Source organism: Mobula hypostoma, chromosome 9, assembly GCF_963921235.1.
Source record: "Mobula hypostoma chromosome 9, sMobHyp1.1, whole genome shotgun sequence".
In the NCBI taxonomy this organism is placed as follows: Eukaryota; Metazoa; Chordata; class Chondrichthyes; order Myliobatiformes; family Myliobatidae; genus Mobula; species Mobula hypostoma.
The window spans coordinates 103,052,259-103,074,277 of record NC_086105.1 but is presented as its reverse complement, the minus strand read 5'-3'; the positions used below and the strand labels follow the sequence as shown (position 1 = coordinate 103,074,277).

General features: G+C 41.3%; 1 pseudogene; it reads right to left on the bottom strand.

The window, feature by feature from the left end:
* Window positions 1–19,269: 19,269 nt before the first annotated feature.
* Window positions 19,270–21,750, bottom strand: LOC134351334 (hemoglobin subunit beta-like; annotated as a pseudogene).
* Window positions 21,751–22,019: the final 269 nt, after the last annotated feature.

The following is a 22,019-nucleotide window of genomic DNA, read 5'->3' as shown; positions in this document are numbered from 1 at the left end:
GTAGCGAAGCCGGCATTTCAGAAGTCTCACCAGATGTTCCTCCGTGCTGTCACTTCCATCTCCATCAAATCAGGATTGTGCACGGCACCCTACTTGACAAATAACAGACATCACCACCGGAGTGGCCGCAGCGAGCTGCGTCGCGTCGCCATCTTCTCCTCCCATCTCCTTCTACATCCTTATAAGTTTGCAAAGTTTTGGCATGAGATATAAAACTTTGACAAACTTCTGTAGATGCGTGGTGGAGAGTACATTGACTTGCTTCCCTTGAAAGGAAAATCCTACAAAGTGTAGTGGCTATGGCCCAGCCCATCATAGGTTAAACCCTTCTCACCACTGAGCATATCAACATGGAGCATTGATGCAGGAAAGCATTCTCCATCATCAAGGACCCCCGCTAACCAAGTCACAGACTCTTTCTACTGCTGCCATCAAGAAGAAAGTACTGGAGCCTCAGAGCCCACACCAGCAGGTTCAGGAAGAGTTATTACCCCTCAACCAAAAGCGATAACTTCACTAGCCCAATCATCAAAATATTCCCACTATCTATGAACTCACTTTCAAGGACTCCTCATCTCATATTTTTGACATTTATTGCTTATTTATTTATTATTATTATTTTCTTTTGTACTTGAACAGTTTTTTGTTTCTTGCACACTGCTTGTCCGCTCTTCTGGGCGTGGTCTTCCATTCATTCTATTATTGTTATTGGATTTATTGAGCATGACCAGAAGAAAACAAATCTCAGGGTTGTACATGTACTTAGGTAATACATTTACCTTGAACTTTGAAAAATAACTTTCAAAAAGATGTTTCGAATAAATGAATTCCAGTAACTGGGGTCAATTATGGTTTGAAGAGAGCACAGGAATTCTCGAAGGATCAGAATTCAATATTCCAGAAGGGCTGGAGAAGACCTAAAGGTGAGGGAAAGAGAACATCTAACTGTGGATGTTATGGTTATTTAATAATTATGTCTTACAGTCTGGATATCTGCCAGGAAGAATGTGCTCAACTGATGAAGATTGAAGAAGGTGAATTTTGGAGTGATGACACAGAAGGGGACAGCTTATTAAGAATAAGTCACAAAGAGATTTCCATTTTAAAATCAAAAGTTTGGTTCTTTCTTCCACTTTCCTACACAAATCTATTAAACCACTGCATCAGAGTAGAGAAGACAAACGTTCCTCTGAACTAAACATCTAAACATCTGTGAGTTCTCAATGTATCGTCCACCAGCTACTTAACTCCCCCCCCCCCCACTACCCTTCTTATCTGAGCATAAAATCACACTGCTAAGATCAGCAGGTAAACATCTGTGCAGTGATCATTATGCAGTTCAGAGCAATGCAAAACTGCAAGATGCAGTTTAGCACATAGAACAGGACAGCACTGGAACAGACCTCTGGTCCATGATGTGCTGAATTAATTAAGATAATGATCCCCAACTAAACAAATCTCTTCTGCCTTCATGTTCACCATATTCCTCCTACACTGACTGCAGTTTGTCATAAACTAGCTGTACCAAGGGAAAGTAAAGGATTGCAAATGCTGAAAGACTAAAATAAAAACAAATAAAAATATTAGAGGTACTCAATAGACCAGGCAGCACTTGAAGAGAAAGAAACATACCAGTGATCTCTCATTAAAATTGGAAAAGTGGGAAAACAAGAATGTTTCAAGTTTCATACTATGGAGAGAACAGAGGGAATGTCTATATTAGGGCAGGGACGATTCCTCTCCAGTATTCACGAAGAATGAGCTTCTAGGATGAATATTGGCAGGAAGATGAATGAAGATAATAGAGAGACGAATAATATGGTGGAACTCTAAAATGTAGGAACTGCAGTTGTTGGAAAATTGAAATGAAAGAGAATTTTGGAAATACTTGGAAGATCAGGGAGATCTATGGAGATAGAAAATCTGAGTGAATGTTATTAAATATCAAACTGACTGGTTCTAATATAAACAAGGAAGGCTAGTTATCAGAATTTGTTGTATCTTGGAGGCTACAATTTGTCTGTAGGGAAGATGAGGGATTGTACCTTGAGATTACTTTGGGTTTGGTGAAACAGTATTCGTAGCCCCAGAATGAGAAATCATAGTGGGAGTGAGATGAAGAATTAAAGTGAAACGCAATTCAAAGATCAGAGTCACCCATTGGACTGAATAGTGAAAGTCTGCAAAATCATCATCGATCTGGATTTGGTTTCTCCAGTGAAGAAGAGACCATGTTGTAAACACTGATGATTGGAAGATTGGAAAGAGAAATTAAAGTACAAGTTCACACAGGGTATAAAAGCCACAAAAATTACTCTTGTGTAGCAGGACAGCAGTACATAGGAGGACAAAGACAAAAATCAGTTAATATAAACTTACATTAATGTAAATTATACACAATTTACAAATGTGCAAAATAAACAACCAAATCAGCAATACTAGTGCAAAATCAAGATATCAAAAAAAAAGAAAATAATTAGTCCATTTTACCAATACTACCTCTTTCCTATTCTCAAATAACAGTCCTTTTCGACTTTCTTTACAAATATGTATCGTACAATTGTGCGATAAGTAAGTGGGACAGAATTGTCAGCTGCTCTGAATTTCTCTCAAACATTTCCATTCTTTTCACTGTAACTCATTCTATTCTGCTGCAGAAATGCAGAAATCTCTTTGTATAATTATTTTTAATATTGAAGCAACATCTATTATTTATCTTCGTGAAGGATATAAATATAAAATCTACAACTTAAAATTAATCGAATTAAAGTGTTGAGAAAACTGGTTTAATGATGCAAAACTATGAAAACTTTGTGTGATATGAAAACTGATTTTTATGCCTGATGTTATGAAAGCTTACAGTTAGTTAGGATTCAGCTTGTTAAAACATTTGAAAAAGCTGTTTGGGATCACCAAAAGTACGGAGATGGGCAGTGCTGACTATCTCAAGACTTCAGCTTTTTGGCGTGCCTGTACATCTGCTGGTTTGAAAATTGTGGGGCAAAGGATAATTACACTCGTTTTTCTAATAGTAACCTTTTTCAAGATAAACAACATGGTTTGAGATCACAGACAACAACATTCTCTCCCTATAGGGCTACCGTCTAATATTTGGTACAATGATACAGCGAGTTGCAGCTGAACACTTGATTGATGAGTCATTGGAACTGTATCAGCTTTGAAGCGATGAATATACACAATGGACCTTTTCCAGAACGCCCAAGTGCAGAAGTCATGATTGGGTACAACTTGGTTATCAACCATGTTCACATTGGTCCAGCCTACAGCCAGTTAAGCACCAGGTTTCAATATTTGCAAATTGATTTAACAGCAGACCTTAATGATAGAACTGGGGAAATTTTATTGTGCTTGTGTTCTGTTATCATATTTGTTACCAATAAGCATCCATTAGTCTCATGAGACCATGGATTTGCGCCTTGGAAGGTTTCCAGGGCAAGGTTGTATGGAAGACCGGCAGTCGCCCATGCTGCAAGTCTCCCCTCTCTACGCCACCGATGTTGTCCAAGGGAAGGGCACTAGGGCCAATACAGCTTGGCACCGGTATCGTCGCAGAGCAATGTGTGGATAAGTGCCTTGCTCAAGGACCCAACACACTGCCTCAGCTGAGGCTCGAACTAGCGACCTTCAGGTTACTAGACCGACGACATAACCACTTGGTCACGCGCCAACACCAATATGTGTTTAATTTAAAGTGAGGCCCTCTATGGAGAATAAAGCGAATGTAATTGAATTTGATGCTTGTTGGTTTCTTAACATTGTAGGTGATGAAGTGTTCTTCAGTTTCCACGTGTTTCCTCACCTGGACAGGTGGGAGATCCAAAGCACAGAGAAGAACAATGGTATAATTATGGTTGGGATGGACAGGAAGATGTTAATGGTGGATAGAGTCAGGTAATGAGCATGATTGAGCAGACAACAGGAATTCTGCAGATGCTGGAAATTCAAGCAACTTTGATGTATGATGATTGAGCAGAAATGGTTTGGATATTCTCATGGTTATAGAGCATGGACAGTGGAGGGCCAGAAGACATGCATTGCATCTAGCGGTAAAATGACACAGATGGGCTCAGCAGCTGCCTGACTGGGACTGACATGTGTTTGGTTGCAAATGAGCACCGAATGGTCACAGGATGGATGAGAAAGTGATCTCAAGACTAAATCTGATTCAAAGGATGTTAAGTTTTAGACTGTCGCCAGTGGAAGTGATTGAGTGAGACACTGGAGAATACAGTGACAAATGTCAAAGAAATATCTTCAATTTTCTCAATGATTCAATTTGTCAGGATGATTTTTAAAAATTTTAGTAAATATCAAAAAATGTGGATTTCACCCAGACTCACATAATGAGCAAAAAAACATAATTGGATTCATTAACAAATTGATCATCTGATAACTTAGTAGCCTTAAATTTAGTTATAGTTTAGGGGAGACAGGATTGCTCTTGCCTTGAATATATAATCTCATTGATTAATTTACTGCCCTAATATTGCTAATTTTATGTACTCCTGATATTAAAATCAATAAAAATCAAAACAAGTACCAATGGTTAAATGACAATGTTACCAGTTCAAAATATTAAAAACAATGAAATTCAAATTGTACCAAACCTGCCAATAAATGTTTGAACATTATTGGTCACCTGGCTGCTGCTGCTGATGATGCCCAACATGTTTCACTTTTTTCCCTTCTGAAAATGAGAGGGAAATGTGCTTACGAATATACTGGCTGTGTGATTTATTAACAACTTGGTGAGTATATACAAAAAGCTGTGAAATATGGGGTCAGAATTAGAGTCATGGCAAAATAAGGGTGCAGTGATACATGTTAAATAGCAAATCATAATAGGTAGAGATTATTAGCAATGTGTAATGGCAGATGCATAACATAGAGCAGTGTGTAAGGGGAGTGGCGAGGCAGCTGGAAAATGATTTAAAACACTTTCTTGGCATTGTTCCTGTGCCTTTGGTACTGATTTTGATCTGAAATTTATCTCACCAGTGCTTCACAATGAACTTTTCAATTTTCTTGGTCCTTGTTCCTTCAGGATCTCTCTCCTCCTCTCCACACCGTCTATTATTGTAAACCATGCACCCCACCTACCTTCCTAGCAGTTTGAAGCGACTGCTGATAATGAATAGAGGCCATAATTATTGCTGATAATGATTATACTTCTCCTCTAAGATGAATCATCATGACCTTAATCTGAACCACTGTTGCCCAACCAGTGCTACTGTACCCCATGAATGTACTTCAATGCAACACACAGCACAGACATCGACCAGATACTTCCATCACAATAATGAGGTGGGTCTCAAATCTGAGACACAAAAGGTTACAGATGACAGAATCTGCAGTAAAGAATTGAACTGGAGGTGGAACTCAATCTGTCAAGCAGCATTTGTAGAGCGAAATGGACAAACAATATTTTTGTCAAGACCCTTATAATGAGATTTTTGGCCTAACGTCTTGTGCTCAGAAATGTTTAGTTTCTGAGAGGAGGATGTCAGCTCCATCCATCGTGGGTTAAGATAAAGTCAGATGTATGAGTATTACAGTGGAGTAAAGGGAATTACAGAGACCATAAGACCATAAGATATAGGAGCAGAAGAAGGCCATTTGGCCCATCAATCATGGGCTGATCCAATTCTTCCAGTCATCTCCACTCCCCGGCCTTCTCCCCATACCCTTTGATGTCCTGGCTAGTCAAGAACCTATCTATCTCTGCCTTAATTGCACCCAGTGACTTGGCCTCCACAGCTGCTCATGGCAACAAATTCCACAGATTTACCTCCCTCTGACGAAGGAAATTTCTCCACACCTCAGTTCAAAAAGGATGTCCTTCATTCCCGAAGTCGTGCCCTCTTGTCCTAGGATCCCCTACCATGGGAAATAACTTTGCTATATCTAATCTGTTTGGGCCTTTTAACATTCAGAATGTTTCTATGAGATCCCCCCTCATTCTCCTGAACTCTAGGGAATACCGCCCAACAGCTGCCAGACATTGCTCATATGCTAACCCTTGCATTCCTGTAATCATTCTCGTGAACCTTCTCTGAACCCTCTCCAATGTCACTATATCCTTTCTAAAATAAGGAGCCCAAAACTGCACACAATACTCCAAGTGTGGTCTCATGAGTGCCTTATAGAGCCTCAACATCACATCCCTGCTCCTATATTCTATACCTCTAGAAATGAATGCCAACATTGCATTTGCCTTCTTCACAACCGACTCAACCTAGAGGTTAACCTTTAGGGTATCTTGCAAAAGGACTCCCAAGTCCTTTTGCACCTCTGCATTTTGAATTCTCTCCCCATCTAAATAATAGTCTACACATTTATTTCTTCCACCAAAGTGCATGACCATACACTTTCCAACATTGTATTTCATTTGCCACTTTTTTGCCCATTCCCTAAGCTATCTAAGTCTCCCTGCAGGCTCTCTGTGTTCTCAACACTACCTGCTCCTCCACCTATCTTTGTATCATCTGCAAATTTAGCCACAAATCCATTAATGCTGTAGTCCAAATAATTGACATACATCGTAAAAAAACAGTGGTTCCAACACCGACCCCTATGGCACTCCACTGGTAACCGGCAGCCAGCCAGAATAGGATCCCTTTATTCCCACTCTCTGTTTTCTGCTGGCCAGCCAATGCTCCACCCACTCTAGTAACTTCCTTGTAGTTTCATGGGCTCTTATCTTGTTAAGCAGCCTCATGTGCGGCACCTTGTCAAAGGCCTTCTGAAAATCCAAGTACACCATCTCTAATGCATCTCCTTGCTTATAATTTCCTCAAAGAATTGCAGTAGGTTGGTCAGGCAGGATTTTCCTTTTAGGAAACCATGCTGGCTGTGGCCTATCTTGTCATGTGCCTCCAGGTATTCCATAATCTCATCCCTAACAATAGATTCCAACAACTTTCCAACGACTGATGTCAGGCTAACAGGTCTATAGTTTCCTTTCTGCTGCCTCCCACTCTTCTTAAATAGCAGAGTAACATTTGCAATTTTCCAGTCATCCAGTACAATGCCAGAATCTATCGATACTTGAAAGATCATCGTTGATGCCTCTGCAATCTCTTCAGCTACTTGCATCAGAACCCGAGAGTGCATTCCATCAGGTCCAGGAGATTTACCCTCAGACCATTAAGCTTCCTGAGCACCCTCTCAGTCGTAATTTTCACTGCACATACTTCACTTCCCTGACACTCTTGAATGTCCGGTATACTGCAGATGTCTTCCACTGTGAAGACTGATGCAAAATATGCATTCAGTTCCTCTGCCATCTCTGCATGTTTCAATACAATATCTCCAGTGACATGTGAGAGGAACTGGCCAAAGTTGATTGGAAGGGGAATGATGGCAAAATAGAATTGGCTGGAGATTCTGAGGGCAATTCAGAAGGCACAGGATAAAAACATCCCAAAATGAGGATTATTCTAAAGAGAGGATGAAGCAGCCATGGTCAACAAGGGAAGTCAAAGTCAGAATAAAAGGAATAGAGAGAGCATATAATATAGCAAAAATTAATGGGAAGTTATATAATTGGGAAGCTTTTTAAAAGCAACAGACGGCAACTTAAAAAGCCATAGAGAAAAGATGAAATAAGTATGTAAGGTTGCCAATAATATAAAAGAGGATACCAAAATCTTTTTCAGATATAGAAAAAGTAAAAGAGAAGTGAGAGTGGATATTGGACTGCTGGAAGGTAGTAATGTGGCAAAAGAACTTAGTAAGAAGCTTACATCAGTCTTAAATGTGGCAAGGCACGAGCCAGAAGTTTGAGTGTCATGGGGGGGAAGTGTGTGTAGTTACTATTACCTAGGAGAAGGAGGTCGGGAATCCTAAAGGTCTGAAAGTACTGTATATAAGTCACCTGGACTAGAGGGACTACTCCCAGGTTCTGAAAGAGGTAGCTGAAGAGATTAAGGAGGCATTAGTAATGATCTTTCCAAATTCAGTAGATTCTGGAATGGTTCTGGAGGAACGAAAAGTTGTAAATGCCACTCTACTCTTTAAGAAGGGAGGGAAACAGAGGAAAATAAGTTAAGGCCAATTATAGCCTGTCCACAGTGGTTGGGAAGATGTTGGAGTCCACTATTGAGGTTGTGGTTTCGGGGTACTTGGTGGCACATTATAAAATAAGCCAAAATCAGCGTGGTTTCCTCAAGGGGAAATCTTGCCTGACAAATCTGTTGGAAGTTTTGAGGAAATAATTGACAAGATAGATAAATGAGAGTCAGTGGATGTACTTGGATTTTCAGAAGGCCTTTGATGAGATGCCACACATGAGGCTGCTTTGCCACATGAGCCCCTGGTATTATAGTAAAGATACTAGCATGGATAGAAGATTGGCTGACTGACAGGAGGCAAAGAGGGAATAAAGGGGATCTTTTCTGGTTGTCTGCCGGTTACCTTTGTTCTGCAGGGATTGAGGTTAGGACCCCTTCTTTTTACATTATATGTCAATATTTTGAATGATGGAATTGATGTCTTTGTGAATCAAAGATAGCTGGAAGGCCACGTAATGATGAGGAAGCAGGGAGTCTGCAGAAGGACTTAGTCAGATTCAGAGAATGGGTAAAGAAGTAGCAGATGAAATATACTGTAGAGATGTGAACGACCATTCATATGCCTAGGTTATTTTCTAATTGGAGAGAGGTGCATAGAGACATTATAGTGCAAGAGAAGACTATAAAAGAATGCACAATAGTGTTGTAGTTACAAAGAAAATGCACTGCAGGTGGACAATAAGATGCAAGTTTATATTGAGGTAGTTTGTGAGGTTGACCATTGATCATGTCATGCAGGCATAGAACATAGAAAACCTACAGCACAATACAGGCCCTTCAGCCCACAAAGCTGTGCCAAACATGTCCTTACCTTAGAAATTACTTAGGGTTACCTATAGCCCTCTATTTTTCTAAGCTCCATGTACCTATCTAGCAGTCTCTTAAAAGACCCTATTGTTTCCACCTCCATCACTGCCACCAGCAGCCCATTCCATGAACTCACCACTCTCTGCATAAAAAACTTACCCCTGACATCTCCTCTGTACCAAGTGGACCATTTCATAGTTTCAAGTTCTAAGTTCAAAGATTAAAGTAAATTTATTATCAAACTACATACATGTCACCATATACAACCATGAGGTTCATTCCCTTGTGGACATGCTCAGTAAATCCACGAACCATAATAGAATCAATGAAAAACTGCGCTTAGCAGCGCAAACACACAACCAACATGTAAAAAACAACAAACTGTGCAAATACAAACGAGAAAAGAAAAATAATAAATAACCAAGCAATAAGTATTGTGAACATCTGATGAAGAGTACTTGAAAGTGAATCTGTAGGTTGTAGGACTATTTCAGTGATGGGACAAATGAAGTTGAATGACGTTATCTCCACTGGTTCAAGAGCCTGATGGTTGAGGGGTAATGTGTTCCTGAACCTGGTAGTGTGAGTCCTGAGGATCCTGGGCCATATCCACTACTTTTTTTTATAGTTTCTCATAGTCTTATAACAAATGGAATCAAAGGTATCTTTGAGCCTAATAGTACCTGTTTTTAGGCTTTTACACGTCCTGTCTGATGGAAGAGGGAGATAAGAGAGAATGTTGAGGTAGAGGCAGCTGAAGTCAGCTTTTTCACATTTAGTGTAAAATTGTATTAGATTAGATTAGATTATTAGATAATGAGGACCCGCAGTCCTCTTTTATTGTCATTTAGTAATGCATGCATTAAGAAATGATACAATGTTCCTCCAGTGTGATATCACAGAAACACAAGACAGACCAAGACTGAAAAACTGACAAAAACCACATAATTATAACATATAGTTGCAACAGTGCAAGCAGTACCGTAATTTGATAGAAGAACAGACCATGGGCATGGTAAAAAAAGTCTCAAAGTCTCTCGAAAGTCCCAACATTTCACGCAGACAGTAGAAGGAAGAAAACGCTCCCTGCCATGAGCTTCCAGCGCCGCAAACTTGCCGATACAACATCCTGGAAGCACCTGACCACAGTCCGACTCTCAGTCCTTCCGAAAACTTCGAGCCTCCGACCAGCCTTCCGACACCGAACACCGAGCACCACCTCTGCCGAGCGCTTCGACCCCAACCCCGGCTGCCAGCAACAGGCAAAGCTGAGGATTTGGGGCCTTCCCCTCCGGAGATTCTCGATTGCACAGTAGCAGCAGCAGTGAACCGGGCATTTCAGAAGTCTCTCCAGATGTTCGTCTGTGCTTCTCACGTCCGTCTCCATCAAATCAGGATTGTGCACAAATTGTGCCTATTTAACAAATACGATATCATTTCACCAGAGAGGCCATGGGCGCTGCATCGCGCTGCCATCTTCTCCTCCCTCCTTTACTTTATCCTACCTGAAATCAGGAAGATGTTTATCTTGCTTATGTGCTTAAAATTAACATGCAAAAAGGCAAGAAGATGAGCTACAACAAGTGGAACATTTGTTTAAACTATTTGACTGCACATGTCTACAAACAAATCTTACAGAAAACAACCAAATTGCCATTGACCAATGATAAAAACAGTAAAGCATCATGTACCCTGTTGACATGCAAAGGAACAAAATCAATTATGTGCATGAATTTTATACTCCTACAAGAAAGTGATTACATTACTACATAAATCCTAAAGACCATAATAGATGCTCGTTTGAGGACAAATTGGAGGGATAAACCTACCCACACATATCCTTATCAATCTCCCTGTTGAAAATGCACTCATCCACGCAATCTCAGTTATCTCCTTTGAAGAAATGGTCCAATTGTCAAACAGAGGTGACCCATTTCATCATAATATTACAACCATACCATCTTATCATGTTGATTGCCATTAGAAACGATAACACTGAATGGAATGTACTCTTCAAGTGTTCTAAGCTCAGCTCCTGCGTTATTTTATTAAAAGTATAGAGCTGTATGTGGGGTTGTGATTTGTTGGAAACATTCAAGGTGAATTCGGTGAATGGGAACTGGCAATCACAACTCAACTGCTGCTATTTGTTTTGGCTTCTTGATCAAATGTAATTAAACTTCACAATGAAGTGAATCTGCTTGATAATGTTTGGGTGTATTTATAGGGACAGTGAAGGAGTAGAAACTGAATATGCTGGTTGATGTTTAGGAAGAAGCACAGCATCCAGATCCAATGGTGCATGCTGGAATTATTGTTACGTGTAGTCAGATACAGGAAAACATGCTCAGAGGTGTAGATCACCATGGTTGTGGTGAATAAAAACATGGGATGACTGTAGCATTACTGTAAATGGGTGTTTGATGGTTGTTGTGAGCTAAATACCAATTTTCATGGCATATGATGCCATGACCTTACAAACTTAACTAGAGCAGACAGGTAATAAATATTAAAAAAGAAGGTTACAGAGTGTGACATTAGGGTAGTTGGACCCAAATATAATAAACAATCATTTTATTTACTCAAAATTCCAAGGAAATTGTTCTCAGGGTGTGGGGGATGGGGCAGGGGTGATCACAATTCACTCTGGTAATAGATGGAAGGATCTGTGAGAATTTTCTCCAATGTTCAAGTTGGTCTCCAGTCACTGTGCATTCCAGTGGTCTTTAATATTTTATATTTTATATTTTAATTCAAGGTATATTCCCCCATTTGCTCCTTCACACATCCAACTGCACAGGTCTGGGATGATTGAGCTCTCTGACACAGACTCTTTGCAAGAAGAATTTGTGCTGTTGTTCTCTGCTTGTGCCTTTTTGCTAAATTAACAGTTCAAAAGGTCATACTGAGATTCTTAAAACTTCCCCTTTATTGCTTGTACGAGAGTTTGGAGGTGTGACTCTTTGCAAATGATGAGAAGCACTGAGCCAATGGGAAAATGAACATTGACTAAGGTGACTTTGTCTTGTAAGAGATAATTACCCCTGAGTCACATTTCACCTTCTCTACTAAGGATAATATGTTGTTAATCTTCAAGCCTTTCTTGACCAGGTGAGAGATCTCTAGGTGTTATCCACTAATCCACGATCTTCTCTTGTAAGTGGGGCATAATTGGATTCAATCGGCCCTGTGCCAGTCAAGCTGAGGCATCAGCAGTGGCATGGCCAGGCATTCATAAGATTGTAAGACTCTAAGATATAGAACCAGAATTATGCCATTTGGCCTATCATGTCTGCTCCACAATTACATCATGACTGATCCATTTTCCTTCTCAGCCCCAATCTCTGGCCTTCTCTCCGTATCCCCTCACGCACTGACCAATCAAAAATATTCTAATTTCTGTCTTAAATATACATGAAGACTTGGCCTCCACAGCCACTCATGTCAACAAATTCCACAAATATACCACTCTCTAGCTAAAGACATTTCTCCTTATCTTTATTTTGAGGCTGTGTCCTCAGATCCTAGACTCCCCACCATAGGAAACATCCATTCTATTGAGGCCTTTCAATTCTCAATAGATTTCGATTCGGTCATTCCTCATTGTTCTGAATTCCAGTGAATACAGGCCCAGAGTCATTAAACACTCTTCATATGACAAGTTGTTCTAGCCAGGAAACATTTTTGTGAACCTGCTTTGAATCCTCTTCAGTGTCAGCATATCCATTCTAAAATAAGGGGCCCAAAGCTACCCTCAATATCCCAAGTGAGGCCTCATGAGTGCTTTGCAAAGCCTCATCCTTGATTTTATATTCCAGTCCTCTTGAAATGAGCTTAGGAGAGCTAATGACACCTAACAGCGACTCTTTTGCTTGCATCTTCAGAAAAAGTCCTATTTCCATCTTCAATGTCTCTATATTTCCCTTTCAGGGTTCTTTTGAAGATCCTGACCTGGAGTTATACACTGACTATGGTTCTTTGCGGGACTTGGACCTGCTCTTGGGGTTCCATAACTGGTCATTGTTTGGCACACCGAAGACCCGGAAGCCTAGGATCACGGGTCTCTGAAGATGGGTGGATCGAGGGTAGGTGTCACGACAGGAGATCATGTGTCATCGGGGGAGTCAGGATATCTGTTGTGCGCTTGGAAACCCGGGATCTTTGCAATCTTCGGGAACAGAGCTCGAAAAAAGCGAGCTAACGGACTCTTAACATCATAAACCGGTGAGTTCTTTATTATGTCTCCCCACTCGCTGGGAAAATGGAGACATCTCTTTCTCCCTTATTAGGGAGAGAGAGAACCTGTGGTATGTTGAATACTGGGTGAAATGCAAAGTCTTTGGGGTGGCTGCAAGTCTGTGTCTTTGCTATTGCTTTGCTCACGCTTGAGTGCTTTGTGGTGGTGCCAATGCCTTCTTTTGCCAGTGGGGGAAAGAGGAATTGTTGCTCACTGCTGCTTATGTGCAGGACGGGGGAGCTGGGGGGGACTTTGGGGTTCTAACATTTAACTGTCATTCATGCTTTGGGACACTCCTCTGTTTTCGTGGATGGTTGCGAAGAAAAAGCATTTCAGGATGTATATTGGATACATTTCTCTGACATTAAATTGTAGCTTTGAACCTTTGAACCTTGAACCATTGCATTTGCCTTCATCACTACAGACTCAACCTGCAAATTAACCCTTAGGGAATCCTGCACAAAAACTTCCAAATCCCTTTGCACCACATTTTCTTGTATTTTCTCTCCATTTTGAAAATAGACAACCCTTTCATTTCTTCTACCAAAGTGCATGACCCTGCACTTATGGCCTTACGGACACTGCATTCCATCTGCCACTACTTTACCCATTCTCCTAATCTGTCTAAGTCCTTCAGTAGCCTCTCTACTTCCATAAAGCTACCTGCCCCTCCACCTATCTTCATATCATCTGCAAACTTTGCAACAAAGCCATCAATTCCATCATCCAAATCATTGACATGTAAAGTAAAAAGAATCACTCCTCACATGGACACCTGTGGAACACCAAAAGTCACTGGCAGCTAGCCAGAAAAGAATTCCTTTATTTCCACACTTTGCCTCCTGCCAATCATCCACAGCTTTATCCGTGCTAGTGTACTTACTGTAATGCTATGGGCTCATAGCTTGTTAAACAACCTCATGTGCAGCACCTTGTCAAAGGCCTTCTGAAAAATCCAAGTACATAACATCCACTGATTCTCCTTTATCTATCCTGCTTTTTATTTCTTTAAAGAATTCCAACAGATTTGCCAGGCAAGAATTTCCCTTAAGGAAACCATGCTGACTACAGAATTTTTTATCATTTGCATCCAAGTATCCCAAAACCATATAATCAACTCCAAAATCTTCCCAACCACTGTGATCAGACTAATGGCCTATTATTTCTTTTCTTCTGCCTCTCTCCCTTCTTGAAGACTGGAGTGACATTTGCAGTTTTACCATTTTTCCGGAACCATTCCAGAATCTAGTGATTCTTGAAAGATCTTTACTAATGCTTCCACAATCTCTTCTGCTGCCTCTTTCAGAACTCTGGTACACCATCTGTTCCATGAGACTTATCTACCTCCAGACCTTTCAGTTTCCCAAGAACCATTTCCCTCATATTGGTTACTGCATACATTTCTGACCCCTTTCACACTTGAACTTCTGGCATGCTTTTAGTGTCTTCCACAGTGAAGGCTGATGCAAAATATTACTACCTCTCCAGCATCATTTTGTAACGGTCCAATACACACTCTGACCTATATTGTACACTTTATGTACCTTAAGAAACATTTTGTATCCTCTTTAATATTATTAACTAGCTTACTTTTGTATTCCATATTTACCTACTTAATGATTTTTTTAGTGGCATTCATTTGGTTTTTTAAATCTTCTCAATCCGCTAACTTTCCAAGAATTTTTGGTCTATTATGTGCCCCTCCTTTGGCTTCTACGTTGGTTTTGACTTCTCTTGTTAGCCATGGTTGTCATCTTGCCTGCTCGGCCATCATCCCTGCCAGTGTTCTTTTTCAATCAATTTGAACCAACTCCTCTCTCATGCCTCTGTAATCACCTTTACTCCACAGTAGCTTCTCCCGCTTTAGCTCCTCCTCAAATTTCAGGGTGAATTTGATCACATTATGAGCACTCTTCCCTAAGGGTTCTTTAACCTTAAGCTCTCTAATCAATTCTGGTTCCTTGCACAACACCCAGTCTGGAGTAACTGATCCCCTAGTGGCCTCAACCATGAGCTGCTCTAAAAAGACAACTCACAGGCATTCTCAACATTCCGCCTCTTGAGACGTAGTACCAACTTGATTTTACCTGTCTACCTGCATATTGAAATCCTCCATGACTATTGTGACATTGCCCATTTGGCATGTATTGTCCATCTCCCATAGTAACTTATCAACCACATCCTTACTACTGTTTTGGGGTCTGTATTTAACCATCAGCGTCTGTTTACCCTTGCAGTAACTAAGCTCTACTCACAACGATTCAACACTTTCTGACCCTATGTCATCTCTTTCTAATGTTTTGATTTAATTTTTTAGCAATAGAGCCATGCCATCCTGTCTGCCTACCTGCCTGTCCTTTTGATACAATATGAATCCTTGGACATTAACCTCTCAGCTATAATCTTCTTTTAGCTATGAATCAATGATGCCTAGAAAGTCATACATGCCAATCTGTAAATGTCCTGCAAGTTCGTCTGCCTTATTTTGTATACTGTGCACATTCAAATATAACACGTTCACCATTGCATTCATCCTTTTCGATTTTTTTCTGCCTTTTACATTACAACTCATCCCGTTGACTGCAGTATTGCCCTATCTTCTGCCCCTCCTTGCTAGGAATCTCACTACCCATTACTTCTGATTATAAAACAACTACCTCATTCTCAGCACTATCACCCCAGTTCCCATCTCCCTGCCAAATTTTTTTTAATCCCTCCTAAACAACGCTAGCAACCCTGTCCGCAAGGATATTGATCCCCCTTGGGTTCAGGTGTAACCTGTCCTTTTTGTACATGTCATACCTTCTCCAGAAGAGATCCCAATGATCCACAAATTGGAACCTGTCCTTTGCACTAGACCCTCAGCTACACATTCCCCTGCCAAATCCATCCTATTCTTACCCTCACTGGCACATGGCATAGGCAGCAATACAGAGATTATTAGCCTGGAGGTCCTGTTTTTCAGCTTTCCACCTAGATCCCTAAAATCTCTCTTCAGGACCTCTTTAATTTGTCTACCTATGTCATTGGTGCCAATATGCACCAAGACTTCTGGCTGCTCACCCTCCCCCTTGGGAATGCTATGGATCGGATCTGAGTCATCCCTGATCCTGGCACCTGGGAAGCAACATACCATCCAGATATCTCTGTTACAACCCCAGAACCTCGTCTCTGTTCCTCTGACTATGGAATCTCCTATCACCACTGCAGTACTCTTTCCCTCTCTGCTCTTCTGAGCCACAGCACCAGACTCAGTGCTAGAGATCTGGTCACTGCGATTCTCCCTGGGAGGTTGTCCCGATCAACAGGATCCAAAGTGGTGTACTTATTATTGAGGGGAACAGCCACAGGTTTACTCTACACTGACTCTGCATGTTCTTCCTACTCCTGACATGGAACAGGCTGGTCATTCTGTTTGCAATTGTGTGATGAGAAATGGGTGAAACAATGAAAGAACATTGAATGAAATGAGAAGTGGACTGTGCCCCAGTGATGGAGAGGAAATGAAATGCAGCATGTGGGAGATGTGATAATCAAGGGATGAATGTGTTAGCAGATCACGGACACTGCTGAAACTGATGTGAAGTCCTTAGGTGTCATGGTCCGGATGGAGGTCCCTTTAAATTTACATTGTTTATGTTACGATCCGGACCATTGATTCCCTGTTTTCCTGTGTCCCTCGGATTTGGTGATTAGAGGCAATTAACGCTCGGCTGAACTGGTAGTTTATAGTCTCCGGCTTTCAGCCATTCGGCGCGGGAGCGTCTGCAAAGTCATTAAAGGTATGGTGTGCTGATGTCATCTGGCCGGAGCAAGCCTAGTCTCTGCCGAAGCAAGTGCCGGTATTTCGCCCTTCCTCACCGGAGCAACACTGTCCAGTTACCTCGCCGAAGTGAGCCTGCAAAGTTTCCTCACTGAGGTGGGTCCGTCAGTTAACCCGCCGGAGGGAACCAAGAACCACTGTCTACTGTTCCCGGGTTGAGTCGAGAGCTCGCCACTACCCGGAGGCTCCAAGTCAAGTCCTGGCCCTGGGGGCATTCAAGTACCAAGTCAAGTCTTGGCCCTGGCGGCTTCCCAGTTCCGAGTCAAGTCCTGGCCCTAGCGGTCTGTGATTCCTGTCCTACCCACCTGTCTGAATCCCTTCTCTGCCCCTCTCGCCTCTAACGCTCGTCTGCAGCCCTCGCCTGCACTTCGGTCTAGTTCCATCACTGGAGCTAGATAGGTTCTGTCTGGGGTGCTTTCGTGTTGGTCTTGTCCTCTCCTTGCCTCCGTGGGGTAAGTCAGGCCGTCTTGCCGTTGCCCCGCAGGGGGTCATGTCTTGTCTTGTCCTCACCTCTGTGGGGGTAAGTCTGGCCATCTTGCCGTTGCCCCACAGAGAGTCATGTCTTGTCTCGTCTTGTCCTTGCCTCCGTGGGGTAAGTCAGGCCATCTTGCCATTGCCCCGTGGGGGGTCATGAGTCCTGGCCCTATGTCCTGTACCCAAGGAGGGGTCCCGGCTCTCTGTTCTGTGTGTGAGTCCCGGCCCTATGTCCTGTACCCAAGGAGGGGTCCCGACTCTGTGCTCTGTGTATGTGTCTATGGTTCCATGTACCTGCTCTCCCGAGACCGAGGCTCTGTTTTCCATGTTCTCCTCTCCCTAGCCCATGTTATGCCCATACCTGGTTCTTGGGTCTGAGCCGGAGGCAAGACCCATGTACTGCATCCTTGCCCAGTCTCGGGCTCAGAGTCCATACCCTAGCCTCTACATGTCTCCTCTAGTTCTGGGAGCCGATTCCGAGTCCAAGCCCAGACCCTTGGTCCCAGCCTAGTCGTAGTCCTGAGTCCTCGTCCAGTTGGCTACTCCTGCTCCTGCCTTGCTCTCCTGGTATCGAACAATAAACTAAATCTAAACCCTTGCTCCCTACGCCCCCACCATTGTGACATTAGGTCACATTTGGAGTAGTGTATGCAGTTCTGGTCACTGTAGAGGAAGGTATAGAGGCTTTGGTGCACAAAAGGGTCACCACACTGTTTTCGGGAAGTAGATATAAGGAGAGGTTGGAAGAATATTTGCAGGCACAGGGTGACCAGAGAAATAGCTACAATTGAGAGGTGTAGACGGAGTAGAAAGTGAGAGTACAAAACCCAGGATGAAAATGTCAAATAGTAGAGGGCATAGCTTGACCATGAGAAAGTGATTGTTTAAAGCAAATTTATAAGCCAGGGTGTTTTTATGCAGAATGGTGGATGCCTAGTGTGTGCTTCCAGGGGTGGGTGTTGAAGCAGATACAATAACAAAATTAAGAGGCATGTAGAGAGGTATTTGAACAGATAGGGAATGAAGAAAGATAAAGCATGTACAGGGAGATGGGGTTAGCTGAAATCAGCATCACGGTTAGCATCGACATTGAGGGCCAAAGGTCCTGTTCTTGTTCTGTACTTTTCTGTATTCTACCTGTTATAACGCATTATTTAAGGAAAGTGTGTGTGTTACCCCGGTCATCAAATCTTTTTAAAAAAATAGCCCACTGATGAATAATTCATTACTCTGTGTAGAAAATCTTTTTACAGTGAATCTAAACTATGTGGTACTGTTGTACAAAAATTGACTGACATAGATGGTGATGGGAGAATCAGAGAGGTGTTAATATACTTGTATGAGAGGGTGGGTACAGAAAATCTAATAGTTCTGTAATTGTTCTGATAACTGGCAGTGTGGCAATGGGCTGATCAGCGTCATACCTTGTTACGAAATGTGAGAAATATGTGAGGATTTGGCTGCTGCTTTACCCCAAGGTACAGCATTAATTAATTTCTAAACTATTTCAGTAGGTGAAAAATACTTTGACCTGTCCTAGGGCAATGAAAGGCCCAACAGCACAATGTTTGTATCTTCCCAAGCCCTTGTTGATCTCAACATTGACTAAGTCATTGATCTTCTAATTTCATTCTCCAGAAGTGAAGAATTTACCTCTAATTGTGAAATAAATATTGCTTATTTATTGAAGCAAAAAGAAGGCTCACAGACATTTTCCAAACTTTGAAGAAAATTCCCATACAAAGAGGAATATTGTACCACCTTTATATTAGCATGTCTTGAACCTGATGTTACACAAGTCCTTTAAGCAAACAACACATAGTAGATGCTGATAATACATGTTTTCATTGCATTTCTGAAGGTGGTGGAGGATGCAGGTTATAGATTTAATGGTAGTTGCTGGAAAGAGCTTCTGCCACCAGTTTAAAAAACTTGTATGTTGCTTTATGTTCCTCTGGTCCGAATATTTTTTTATAATAAAGAGCAAATTCAACAATGAAGGCCTGGCCAAAAAGCTGTAAAGGAAAACAATAATTATACAATATTGAAATAAAACTGGAAAGCAAAGCTCAAACTTCCAATGACTTCATACAGAATAGCCCAGAAGTACATTTTGTCCTATGAGTTGATGCTACCGCCCAATGGTGAAAACACGAGTCTTTTCCCACATGTTTCAAAAGAAGTTTCCCTTTAAGTTCTCTTTTTGTTCTTTAAGTGTTCTCTTCTGTTCTCTTCTGTTTCTAAGGTATTGGCTTCTTGATGTTGGCAGATATTGACAAAATGTGTGTTTTGCCCCTCCCAACTTATCCAGAGGGCATTAAGATTCAGTTATCTGGTTTGGAACTGGATTTACGTATAAACAGAACACAGGGTTTTCAAGTTTGTCTTTTCTGACCTCCTGATGCTCCTGAATGTGTTTTTTAAGTGTAGCTGCTATTGGAGTGAAGCTCTAATTTCCTTCTTTTTAGACACTCCCTTGGGGCTGACGGTGATTCCTACTTCAGTTCTGAAGAATCTAAGATAGCAGTACGTACAGTAAATCTTTTTCACATAGCAGTTATTATATGGACTAAATAAACTGCAGTATTGATCCAGTAGCAAAGAGGTCCAAGACAATTGGAGATCTGTTGCATAAACTAACACATATCTGTATGCGGACATGCACGCACATCAGCAGAACACAAAAACTGCTCTTTCGAAAAGCTCCCTCTGGAAAGCACTTTAGGTCTATTAAAACAAAAACCACACCATCTTCCAAGTTTTTTTCCCCATGCAGTTAATCTGATCAACCATTCCAGTTAGCCCCCCACAACCCCCTCTATTTATTACCCCTTTCACTGCGTGCCACCTTTAATATTTTAAAGCACTGTTTTTACTGTTGTTCATATTATAAATACAATGAGGTGTTTATGTATTTATGCACATTTTATTGCATGTCCATACTTCAAATTTTGTTTTTACATAATCCTTTATTCTTTGTAACCATTGAATGTTGTCACAGCACAGCAAATTCATAGTTACATGTACATGGAAATGGTGTATAAAGTTGATCTGTAAACCTTGTACTCTGATGTGTACTAGGTGGTAAGAGGCACTGATAGAGTGGACAGAGACTTTGTACGTGGAAATGGCTAACATGAGGGGGCTTAATTTTAAGACAATTGGAAAAAGTATATGGGGTTTGTGGTGTCAGACCTATATTTTTTACACAGAAAGTGGTGGGTCATGGAATGTGCTGCTGTGAGTGATGGTAGAGGCAGATACATTAGGGACATTTCAGCGACTCTTAGATATGCACATGGATAATAGAAAACTAGAGGATTATGTGGGTGGGAATGACTAGGTTGCTCTCAGAGAAGGTTAAAAGATTGGCATAACAACTTGGGCCAAAGGGCTGTTGTGTGCTGCACTGTTTTACGGATCCATGAACTTGTGTTCCTGTGCAATCCCACCTAATATAGTGCATGAATTACTGAGTGAGCATCCTATGCAAATAGCTCTCATTAAATTGATTAAACTTTCTAACCTGTGACCCCCCCACCCCCCCAATCCAGATATCCAGATCTAATTCTCCAGGAATACTAGAAAAGGATTGTCTTTTCCACAGCAACTAGGAATGCTCCTTTTCCCTGGAGATAAATCCACTGTGCTTGACTGTTGTGCTGTTCTGATTCTGTTTATAGTAATATTTATAGTGTCCTTTTAGCAAAAATGTGCTCATCTTAAAACAATGGGACCTACTTTGAAACTTTGAGTGTCCATTCTGAAATTTTGATGTCTATGACTAAGGTCATAGAAGTAGTCTTTGATTAAACCTAATTTTTCTTACTGTATCGTGCAGAGCCATTAGCACTTTGTCTGCATGAGCCTGAACACCATCTTCACAGGCTGCAAAATGGCCATTGAAATTTTTAAACAGCCTGGTCGTCCAAGGATAGACAGCAAATAGCCTAGAAAGAGAAAAAAAAACAAATTGTCCATTTTCTTTTTTGATAACTTAGAATTAATTTATTTACCAAACCTCATCATTGAGGAAATTTTTATCAAGTAAAGAGCTGAGTTTCTGTGAGTTTAATTAGAACCTCAGTGCAGTGTTGAATACCAGTTCCCTCACCCTATAACAACATCTAGGCAAGCATAGAAAATTAAAGAACATTCAGTGCAACCATAGTTGAAAATACAGTGCATGAATTAAATGTAAAGCAGAAAATACATTTTCATCATACCTTGCCAAAGCTTGAGCAGTTACTATTTTCTTATCCAAATAGGTCCAAGCATTCATTATGTATTTTTCCTGTGTCTGTTAATTTCACCATGTTGGTTGTTATGCTCTCGCTGTCACTACTTGCACAAGAAAGCTGTGTTGATCTGGAGTTTTGACTTTACTTGATAGGCTGCAATGGGGCTCAGCTCAGATTAACACTCAAACGTGTTCGGTTGACTACTTGGTGGGTTGGACACACTTTCCAAAAGTGGGCAGCATCCCTTCTGTGTTTGAGTATTAAGATAAACACTTGCTGAACGTCTGTTTTTCTGAGCCTCGCTTCTGCCCATCCAATACAAAAAATTAATTCGCCAATTTTAT